This window comes from Zootoca vivipara, chromosome 7 (assembly GCF_965207765.1).
Source record: "Zootoca vivipara chromosome 7, rZooViv2.hap1.1, whole genome shotgun sequence".
NCBI classification, from domain to species: Eukaryota; Metazoa; Chordata; class Lepidosauria; order Squamata; family Lacertidae; genus Zootoca; species Zootoca vivipara.
Window position 1 is genome coordinate 91,160,926 of NC_142590.1, and position 10,847 is coordinate 91,171,772.

Below are 10,847 nucleotides of genomic sequence, written 5' to 3' on the forward strand. Positions count from 1 at the left end.
AAGCAGGAAACACCATCAAAGCATTCTTGACATATGCCTGTCAAGCCTCTGCTTAAAGACCTCCAAAGAAGGAGACTCCACCACACTCCTTGGTAGCAAATTCCACAGTCGAACAGCTCTTACTGTCAGGAAGTTCTTCCTAAAACTGACAGGTTTTTTATCTCCCAATTGTCCTCTGTGCAAAAATTCTACTCACGTGTGTTATTCTTAATTGCCATGCTAGCGCAGGGGTCGCCAGCGTGATATCTGTGGGTGCCAGTGTGCCCACCAGTAGAATCATAGAATTGTAGAGTTGGAAGAGACCCCCAAGGGTCATCTAGCCCAACCCCCTGCAATACAGGAATCTCAGCTAAAGCATCCCTGACAGATGGTCATCCAACTTCTGCTTAGAAACCTCCAAGGAAGAAGAGTCCACCACCTTCCGAGGGAGACCGTTCCACTGTCAATCAGCTCTTACGATCAGAAAGTTGTTCCTATTGTTTCGTCAGAATCTCCTTTCTTGTAACTTGAACCCATCGGCTTGGTTTCCACCCTCTGGAGCGGCAGGAAAGAAGCTATGTGACAGCCCTTCAGATATCTGAAGATGGCTCACAGTCTCCTCCAATTTGTTCCTTCAAATCACGACCCATATTTGGCCAAGATATCGAGGCTGTGACAATGTCAGTCACAGATATGAGTGTCTACATTCAGCGTGGAGAAACGAGCTTCATCAGCCTCGACCCTGCAAGGCTCCATGGCCAAGGGAGCTTATTTCTCCGTCGGCGTGCTGGGTGCACAAGGCTGGGGTGCTCATGCAATGCCCCATAGCATATACAGTGTGTGAGTGTATGAAATAAACTAGCAGATTATGGGTTGAATCTAATGCACGGCTGTGTAAACTGTGTTAGCGCAAGGGTTCATTACTTGCACAATGAAACTCCCCCCCCCCTTGCTGCTGTGCACCATCTAGAGCAGATTTGGAGAGGGTGTGGGGCACATATGGGGGGGGAAGAAGAGAGGGGGGGAAATCTTCTGCACAAGCATAAACCCTACTGCTAATGGTTGCATTTCATGAAATTCCTAAGCAGCCTCCATCTCAACAAAAATCACCATTTATTACATAAAGGCACCACACTGAATACAATCTCAACTGCTAATAATAAAAGTCCATATTTTAAGTTGGATAATTAAGCAATACATCTCTCTGCACAAAAGTACCCGAGTACTTAAGTAAAATAAACAAGAGAGAATGATATTAGAAAAATAAATACATCAAGATAAGCACTGGAGTACAACGTAATTACCACACACACACACACACACACACACACACCTCATAAATATTGCAAAAAACTCTCACATGTAAAGATACAGTTCAGGAGCCCTGCTGTCTTCCCCAAACACACTTTACACCAGCCATATTGCTTTATCTACTTCAGGGGTGGCCAACTCTGAAGAGACTGTGATCTACTCACAGAGTTAAAAACTGGCAGTGATCTACCACCTTTTGGGGGGGGGTTCAGGTCAAAGTTGTTAAGCTTTTTTAGGGAGGAGGAGAAAAGCCCCGTTTTTTAGGGGTTCAGGTCAAACTTGTTGAGATTTTTTTAGGAAGGAGGACGGCCCATTTTTTTAGGGGTTCTGGTCAAAGTTGTCGAGCTTTTCTGAGACGGGAGGAAAGCCCTGTTTTGGGGGGCTGAAGGGCTAAAATGTTGAGCATTTTTAAAGGGAGCCAAAGTTGTTGAGCTTCTTTGGGGGGGGGAACCAGTGATCTACCAGTGATCTACCACAGACATCCAGTGATCTACCGGTAGATCACGATCTACCTGTTGGACATACCTGATCTACTTCAATAAAACACTTGAGCACTCAGCAACTAATCTTTCTTCTTCGGCCATCACTCATATGGACCTGAAACTTATTGAACTTTTGCACGTTCACCTGTACGTGAGACAAAGCCATAGGCTTACAGCAGAGCACTCTGTCTCAAACAGACCTTTATCAAATTATATACAGTGGTACCTCGGTTTAGGAACTTAATTCGTACTGGAGGTCCGTTCTTAACCTGAAACTGTTCTTAACCTGAGGTACCACTTTAGCTAATGGGGCCTCCCGCCACCGCCGCGCGATTTCTGTTCTCATTCTGAAGCAAAGTTCTTAACCCAAGGTACTATTTCTGGGTTAGCGGAGTCTGTAACCTGAAGTGTCTGTAACCCGAGGTACCACTGTAAAAGGTAAAGGGACCCCTGACCATTAGGTCCAGTCGTGAAGGACTCTTGGGTTGCGGCGCTGATCTCACGTTATTGGCCGAGGGAGCCGGCGTACAGCTTCTGGGTCATGTGGCCAGCATGACAAAGCCGCTTATTGTGAACCAGAGCAGCGCACGGAAAGCCAGTTTACCTATCCACTGTTGTTGTTGTTGTTGTTGTTGTTGTTTAGTCGTTTAGTCGTGTCCGACTCTTCGTGACCCCATGGACCATAGCACGCCAGGCACTCCTGTCTTCCACTGCCTCCCACAGTTTGGTCAAACTCATGTTTGTGGCTTCAAGAACACTGTCCAACCATCTCGTCCTCTGTCGTCCCCTTCTCCTAGTGCCCTCCATCTTTCCCAACATCAGGGTCTTTTCGAAGGATTCTTCTCTTCTCATGAGGTGGCCAAAGTATTGGAGCCTCAGCTTCACAATCTGTCCTTCCAGGGAGCACTCAGGGCTGATTTCCTTCGGAATGGATAGGTTTGATCTTCTTGCAGTCCATGGGACTCTCAAGAGTCTCCTCCAGCACCATAATTCAAAAGCATCAATTCTTCGGCAATCAGCCTTCTTGATGGTCCAGCTCTCACTTCCATACATCACTACTGGGAAAACCATAGCTTTAACTATATGGACCTTTGTCGGCAAGGTGATGTCTCTGCTTTTTAAGATGCTGTCTAGGTTTGTCATTGCTTTTCTTCCAAGAAGCAGGCGTCTTTTAATTTCGTGACTGCTGTCACCATCTGCAGTGATCAAGGAGCCCAAGAAAGTAAAATCTCTCTCGGACTCCCCAAAAAAACACCGGGTAGAGAGTCCCGGTGACATAGTGCCCAGCTGTTTGCTCCGGACGCGAATCCTCTGCTGCCCGAGAGCTCAGTAGAGCAATCGAGAGCCAGTGGAGTGGAGTCGCGGGAGCCATTTTTGGGTTTCATCTTACCTCCTTGAAGTGAAGCTCCGAGTCCTCAGCCTGCAAGCGGCGGATTCTTCCAAGGAAATAAAAGACTTCTTCAAAGTAAGTCAAATCTCCATTCGGATCTTAAAAATTTTAAATTTGAAGATAGGAAGAGATTCTAAAGTAACGGAAGCCGGTCTCTTCCAAATGGACAATCGGGAGGCGCATTAAATATTCCTAAGCCGAAAAGGGAAAACTTCTTTCAAGATTGCGGACCCGAGAGAAAGAAAGACTTTTCCAAACCTCCCCAGCCCCCAGTGTCGTTTCCCCTTGAGGTTCAGCAGCAACAAGGGGGAGGATGCGTTGACAGCTGTCAAAAGCTGTCAAATTGTTAAAGGACTAAGAAAGATGATTTTATTCCTGTGAATTGGAAAAATTGATTCAAAAGGCTTTAAAAGGATTTAAGTGGACTGTAAATTTGAAATCTGATGAGGTTAAAGACAAAGGATAAGAACAGCCAAGAGGGAGCCGACAACGTGGTAGAGAGGAATTTTCCAGTACCCTTCTGCCCTTATCTCTGGTCTGCCTGTGGTCAAGTGAACTATGAAAACAAAATTCTCTCGAGCTTTCCAGGAGGCTGTGCTGGGCTATCTACAAACATGGGAAGATATCTATAAGGAAAGGCAATGCTTCAATCCAACAGAAAAGGAGAATGAGGTGCAAGAGCAAGATTTAGAGGACAATTTTGATTATGAGATTGTGTGTGAGGAGCAACAATTTGAGGACAATTTGGAGACTGATTCAGACCATAAAAAATATGTGTTGGATGATGAAAAACAAAGATCAGAACAAAGAGATGAGGCCGACAAGGAGAAGCAAAGTGAAGAGAAGATTGATGGAAGTGAAAATCCTGGAGAGACTGAAATGTTGAATGGTGTTAGTGAAGGGAGGGAAAGGCAGAAAGAGGGAGGAGCAGAGGTCTGGAAGTGGATGTGGGAAAGAATTGGTGTGGGGTAAAATTTTTAGTTTAAGGTACTTTTTTTGGTTTATGAACAACGGTGTCGGAATCTTGGCCTGTTAAAGGATATGCTGATCCAATTGGGAGGAGGGACATTGGGGGGGGAGGAGAGATTTTTATAGTTTAAGGTTAAGAGCTTTCTGGAGGGAGTAAAAAGAATGGCTGAGGAAATATGCTTAGAGTTTGTTTTTGAATAATTTTGGTGATCAGGAGGTGTTTGGGTGGAAAACTGCCTGTCTCCCCCTTCTTACTCTTGGTACCCAGTGGCAGGGGGTGCCTTGAGGGGAGAGGGAAGGGTGGAGGGAAACCCAGACACAAAAATGGAACCTTTTGACTGCTGGACTCCCCGGGCTACCCCAGTGGCAGGGGGGGGGGGCTCAGAGGGGGACAGCATGAAGAAGGAGGAGGATTGTGTTAATATTATAAGAATAAGATTCTGAATTGGATTAGAAAACCCGCCATAACTATGTAAAGAGGTTGGGAAATCCAGGAGGAGGAGAGTCGTGGAAGCCATTAATATTTTTCATTTTTCCTTTTTTTTCTTCTTTCCTTTTTTTTCTTCCCTTTTCATTTTTGCTTTTTTTTTCTTCCTTTTTTCCTTGTTTTTCTTTTTTCCAGTACAGTGAAGAAATAGCTGGGGGATAAGCCAATCCCCAGAGATCCTCCGCCTTTGTCCTCTCAGTGGCAGGGGGGGGGGATGAGGGGGGAGGAAGGAGGGGGGAGGTCAAACCCAGCTTAAAATGGACCCCTTTGTTCCCCAATACCCATGGGTCTCACTGGTGGCAGAGGTGGGCTTGTGGGTGGAGGGAAAATGAAGGGACAGAGTTTATGTTGTATACTTTGTATGTGTTTTCTTTTTCTAAAATTAATAAAAATTATTTTTTTTAAAAAGAAAGAAAGTAAAATCTCTCACTGCCTCCATTTCTTCCCCTTCTATTTGCCAGGAGGTGATGGGACCAGTGGCCATGATCTTGGTTTTTTGGATGTTTTTTTGACCACTGTAGCGGTCCCTATTTATCTACTTGCACTTTGACGTGCTTTCAAACTGCTAGGTTGGCAGGAGCTGGGACCGAGCAACGGGAGCTTACCCCGTCGCAGGGATTTGAACTGCCAACCTTCTGATCGGCAAGCCCTAGGCTCAGTGGTGTAACCCACAGCGCCACCCGCGTTCCTGTACAGAGCTACCACTGTACATGGAAAAAAATCAGGTGGCCTTTCCTAAAGTGGAAGCAATCTTGCGGCTATTTCTTAGCTTCATGCTCACTAACTGCTCAGGAGAGAAGAGTTTTCCAAGATTCAAAAGAATTAAAAATGAATTAAGGGCCACAATGTCTCAAGAGAGGTTGTGCTCAGTGAACATTCTGTACATTGAAAGTGACAAACTTAGACAAACAAATTTCGATGGAGTTTTCTGGTGTCCTTTAGAGGAGAAATTGTGAATTGCAGAACTTTAAATAACCACCATCATCCTTGGCTTCACTCAATTTTGTTTATAACACTCTTCAATTTTCTTCCAGTCGTGAGGGTGGGGGATTGGGGGGTGCCTCACAAGTGGAGTAGCCTCTCTTCATCTCAATGCGGCCCTGGATATAACAGTACAATATATTACAGCAATAGTGCATGAGAACACACCCAAAAGGAAATAATCACGTAACCTGTGTGAAACAGACTCACGCTGTAGCAAAACAACACTCAATGGGCAGTGGGCCTGTGCAGCTTTCTAAATCTGGGCAATTGCTTTCTGCGTTGCAGCTTCCATTGAACAATAAACCCCACTTGGGGAAGTTTTGCTGGTTAAATAACTGCTGCTTAAGCAACTGTGCATGATTCACATCAGATAATACTCTTCTGGAAAAGGGCACGGCAGACGGCAGAGGCTGTTGGTCGTGTTATTTTTAGCAGCCGGACACAACAAATTGCTCATCTTAAAACTCAGCTTTGATGAAGCAACAACACGAAATGTAATATTGCGATCTTGGGGTCTTTATAATGATGATGATGATGATGATGATGATGATTATTATTATTATTATTATTATTTACTAGCTGGCCCTGCCACGCGTTGCTGTGGGTCATTCCTGTGATTCCCCCCACCCACCCTGTCCCAATCCATGACGTATCCCACCCCTCCTCCCTCCAACCCCCTGGCTCATCCCTGTGTTTCGGTAGGACACCCTTCCCTCTGTTTTCCCCGGGGAGTGTTGTCCCCTCCCCCCTGTATTGCCATACATTGGCCCCTGCGCATGCATCGTGAACATTTTTATATATTTAGATTTTAAAAATTTAAATAAGAACATGAGAAGCAGAAGTTATTATTGTTTAATTTTATTTTTGGGGTTGTCATTTATTTTGGTGGGTATTGTATGATTTGGGCGTTGTTGTGTGTTTTGGTTTTGTGTGTCTCTCTGTGTGTGTGTTTGTTTGTTTGTTTGTTATTTGGATTTTCTAATTTTGGAGTAGGTGACCCAGAGAACCTAGAGAACTACTTTAATAATCCCAACCGGGGGGGGGGAATCAAATAGCGAAGACCCACAGCCCCATAGCAACAGAAGGCGAGTTCCGAAGCACCCAAGCTGTTCGGTTCAATAAAAAACCCAGGAAGTGGCAAGGGGAAGGTAGGAGATTGTAAAGGGGGGGGGTTGGCCACGGCAAATATCTGAGGACTTAAACTGGGGAGAGAAAGTGCATGGTTGTTGTTTTTTAAAGTCGCAGAGGCTTGCAATCAGTCATAGTATAAAGCGTAGGTTAAAAGGGGCATGACTGCCCTTACTTAAAATGGTCGCGGAGACTCGCATGTGACACAACGCCCACTAAATTTTAAAGTAAAAACCCCTTGCTGTGCCCCCAAGTCCAAGTGCGTTGCTGTGGGTTATCCCCCCCCCCCGGCCTAGTGGGGGCCTGGCAGGGGCCTACATAAAACAAAGGCTCTGCTGCGGCCTGCGATCCATGCGCTTGCCCTCTCCCCCTCCCCAGGCCTAGTGGGGGCCTGGCGGCCTGGCAGGAGCCTACATAAAACAAAGGCCGTGCTGTGACCTGCGATCCGGGTGCTCGCCCTCTCCCCCCCCGGGCCTAGTGGGGGTCTAGCAGCCTGGCAACGGCCTAGGGGGTCTGATAATGGCCGCCTTGGTGGTTTCAGTTGCTTGTTTGGTGATGTCATTATTTGGTTTGTGGGTGTGGTGTAGATTTCACAGGAAGGGAGGGGTGTACTGTGGGAGGAAATCCACTTGAGGGCACTGTTTTACTTTGTTGAAAAACAGGTTTTTACCTGCGGAGATGTGAGGTGTGTGGGGTTTTTATTCTAGCAACACTCGGGGAGTGGCCTGGATCCTTGTGTCAAAATTTCAGGATGATCGGTCAAGCGATTACGGAGAAAAGTGGAGCTTGCACTTTCATGATTTTTACATTTTTTTATATATAGATTATTTATACCCTGCCCATCTGGCTGAGTCTCCCCAGCCACTCTAAAGAAAGCTCAAGCATTCTAAAGAAAGCTCAACAACTTTTGGGGAGTCCTGGTTTGTATTTTTTAAAATATGACAACCCTAGCTGGTGGTTCCTTGGCTACTATGTTATGAGGCCATTTCAGGTGTGTTCTTAGGAATTGTTGCCGTAATGTCTGGCTATTTATTTATTTATTTATTTATTTATCTAACCAACTTGCATACTGCTTTACATTCTGGCAGAACTCTCAAAGTGGTTTGCACATCTCAACAAAAAAGCACATTCCACATTCAATGCTACTGCTAATATTTAAAATGCCACATTTTAAGAGACATAACAAAACAAGGATATGTCAGAACAACATACATTAGTATATAAGACAAATAAGTATCTGTAAGCAAAATAAATGCTAAATGCAAATCATATAAAAAATGTCAAAATAGCAAGATACATCAGGAAACAACACAACTAAAATATATAGCTTGAAAAATCTCATAAATACTATCCCTTCAAAGGGGAGGGGAGGATAATTATTTGTACAATAACATTGTACAAAAATGTATATGTTAGGGGACAATAGGCATAAAAATGCATTATTATTAGTAGTACAGTGGAACCTTGGTTTATGAACACCTCGGTTTATGAATTTTCGGTTTACAAACGCCCCGGACCCATCTGGAACGGATTAATTCACTTTCCATTAATTTCAATGGGAAAGTTCGCTTCAGTTTATGAACACTTCAGTTTATGAACAGACTTCCGGAACCAATTACACCCATGCTTCGGGTTAAGTACGCTTCAGGTTGAGTACTCCACGGACCCGTCTGGAACGGATTAATCCACTTTCCATTACTTTCAATGGGAAAGTTTGCTTCAGTTTATGAACGCTTCAGTTTATGAACAGACTTCTGGAACCAATTGTGTTCATAAACCGAGGTACCACTGTAGTGGTAAGTGGTAGTATTTAATTTAAATACTGCTTGATTTCCATAATGGCTTCTAAGCACTTTGCAAGTAAAAAAAAACAGTTATGAAAATATAATCATAAAAATATAATGTTGGTGGAAAATGACAGAATAAAATAGATTATATTAAGAAAATTAGCAAAAATGTGCCTATTAGGCAAAAACATGCCTACAAAGGGGTACCTGTTGGGTAAAATGTGCCCTAAGCAGCTGATTAATTTTCATCAATACTTTTTAAAAAAATAATCTGCTAGTGGACGAAGGAATTTGGTGGACTGAATTTAAGATTAGAAAAGATTAGAAAAATGAGAAACCAAGGGAAACACAAAGAAATACCTTGAATGAACGAAGTGGGCAGGGTCGTTCAACCTGTGTGTGCCTTGAATGTGTGCCAGAGTCCTTGGATGGGCAGATCTCCTGTCTTTTCCTCGCAAAAGAAAAGCCTTTATTCTAGCCAAACTGGTAGCTGCCTTTTCCCCTCCTGCACCTTTTCCTAAGGAAAGGGCCCGGCGAGATGACTCTGAAAGGTGTAACTGTGAACACCAAGAAGCAGAGGGCTAGCAGAGTTCCCTGCCTAGAGCTCGTCTGCGACTCAAGGTGCTGGTCTGCAAAGCCCTGCCCAGTAGGGTGGGTCATAAAAAAAAAAAATTCCGAAAATGTTTTCTCTCTTGATCTTATCTCAGGCATATGGTATAATAAACATAGTCAAATTTCAAATTTGGGACAAATTGGTTAATATTTAGACCCTGCTCCTACAGATTGAAATTTTGCCTCACTACGAGTGATAATAAAAACATAGGAATTTGACTCATTTAATTCTCAGTATGTTAAATTGTGAACTAATAAACATAAATTTTAGGTTTTATGTAGAGCAGTAATAGTTGCATACTATTATTTTCTGCAATATTTATTTATTTAAGATAAAACATGTTGATAATTTACATGAAAAACCAATGGTTTTGAAAAAATATATATGGAACAATTAAGCAAACGGTGTACTAAACAAGTAAACATAAACAATAAAACTCATATTATGTGTTGCGTCAAAACATCACATTATACTTAATTACTTGGTATAAATTGTACTAACTGCTTACATTTTGTATAATTAATAAAATTATGCCTTATGCAATATATACATTGTACATGTACACCATATTATATCATGCTAAAAATATGCTTTTATGCATTACACTAAACGTCTATTTTGGTGCAAAGTCCTTCTTTGTCTCTTGTTTTGGGAATTTAGAGCGATTGTTCATTGTTGTTTTGATGGTAGCAATTTTTTATGACCCACCCTACTGCCCAGCCAGGGACCAGAGATCATTGCATCCCTTATAAGCCCACCTGATCCTGTTCTCTACACGAGAGAGACTTCTGAAGATAGCATCTCACTGAAGTGAATTCTGTATGATGTAGGAGTCGGGGCCTTTAGAGTGGTGGCACCTACCCTTGCGATTCTCACCATCTCAATTGCCTTTCTGTGCCTATTGAATAACTTCCTTTTCCAACCATCCTTTCAAAATGTAGGTTTTTTTAAAATTCTACTTGGTATCAGGATTGGATTAGTGGTTGTTTTTATGTATGCTTTTGCTGTTGCTTTTTATTTTTATTATTGTTAATGACTTTGGAATGTTTCATGCAAACAGTTCATGAATGGAAGAAACAAACAAATTTCCTGTCCTGCTGCCTCGTTCTAGGAGTGATACTGCAGCAAATAAATTGATGGAGAGCAAATTCATTTCTACTCTGCAAAAGGTCCGGGTTATGATTCTGTTGCAGCAACTCAAAGAAGGACATAACAGATTTGTTTCGGCAGGTACAAATAATATTTTTTATTATTTGTACCCTGCCCACCTGACCTGGTTGCCCCAGCCACTCTTGGCGGCTTGGTTGCATAAGAGGGATCTTTCCTCTTATGTGAAAGAAAAGGAAGAAGATCCTGTTTGCCATCTGTGATTTGTATAAGTAAATGCAATAGTAATAGAATTATCACCATTAACATCATTAATAGCACATTGAAATCAATTAAAATGTTTAATAAAATGATTCAATGATTAAACATTCTGTCTGTTAAATCAGCTATGTATACGTATAGCATCTATTTTCATTTTTTTACAATTGAAAATGTTACTCCTGACATTGCCTTTTTGCATAAGTCCCCCTTCAACAAAATCCACACCCCTAAAAGATCAGAAGGGCACCAGGTTGGAGAATGCTGAATTTGGGGAAGGGCTTCCAGATCTGAGATGTGGGGCTTCCAGACATATCTGAACTTTGCCTCTTTTAATTATCGATGCTTTATA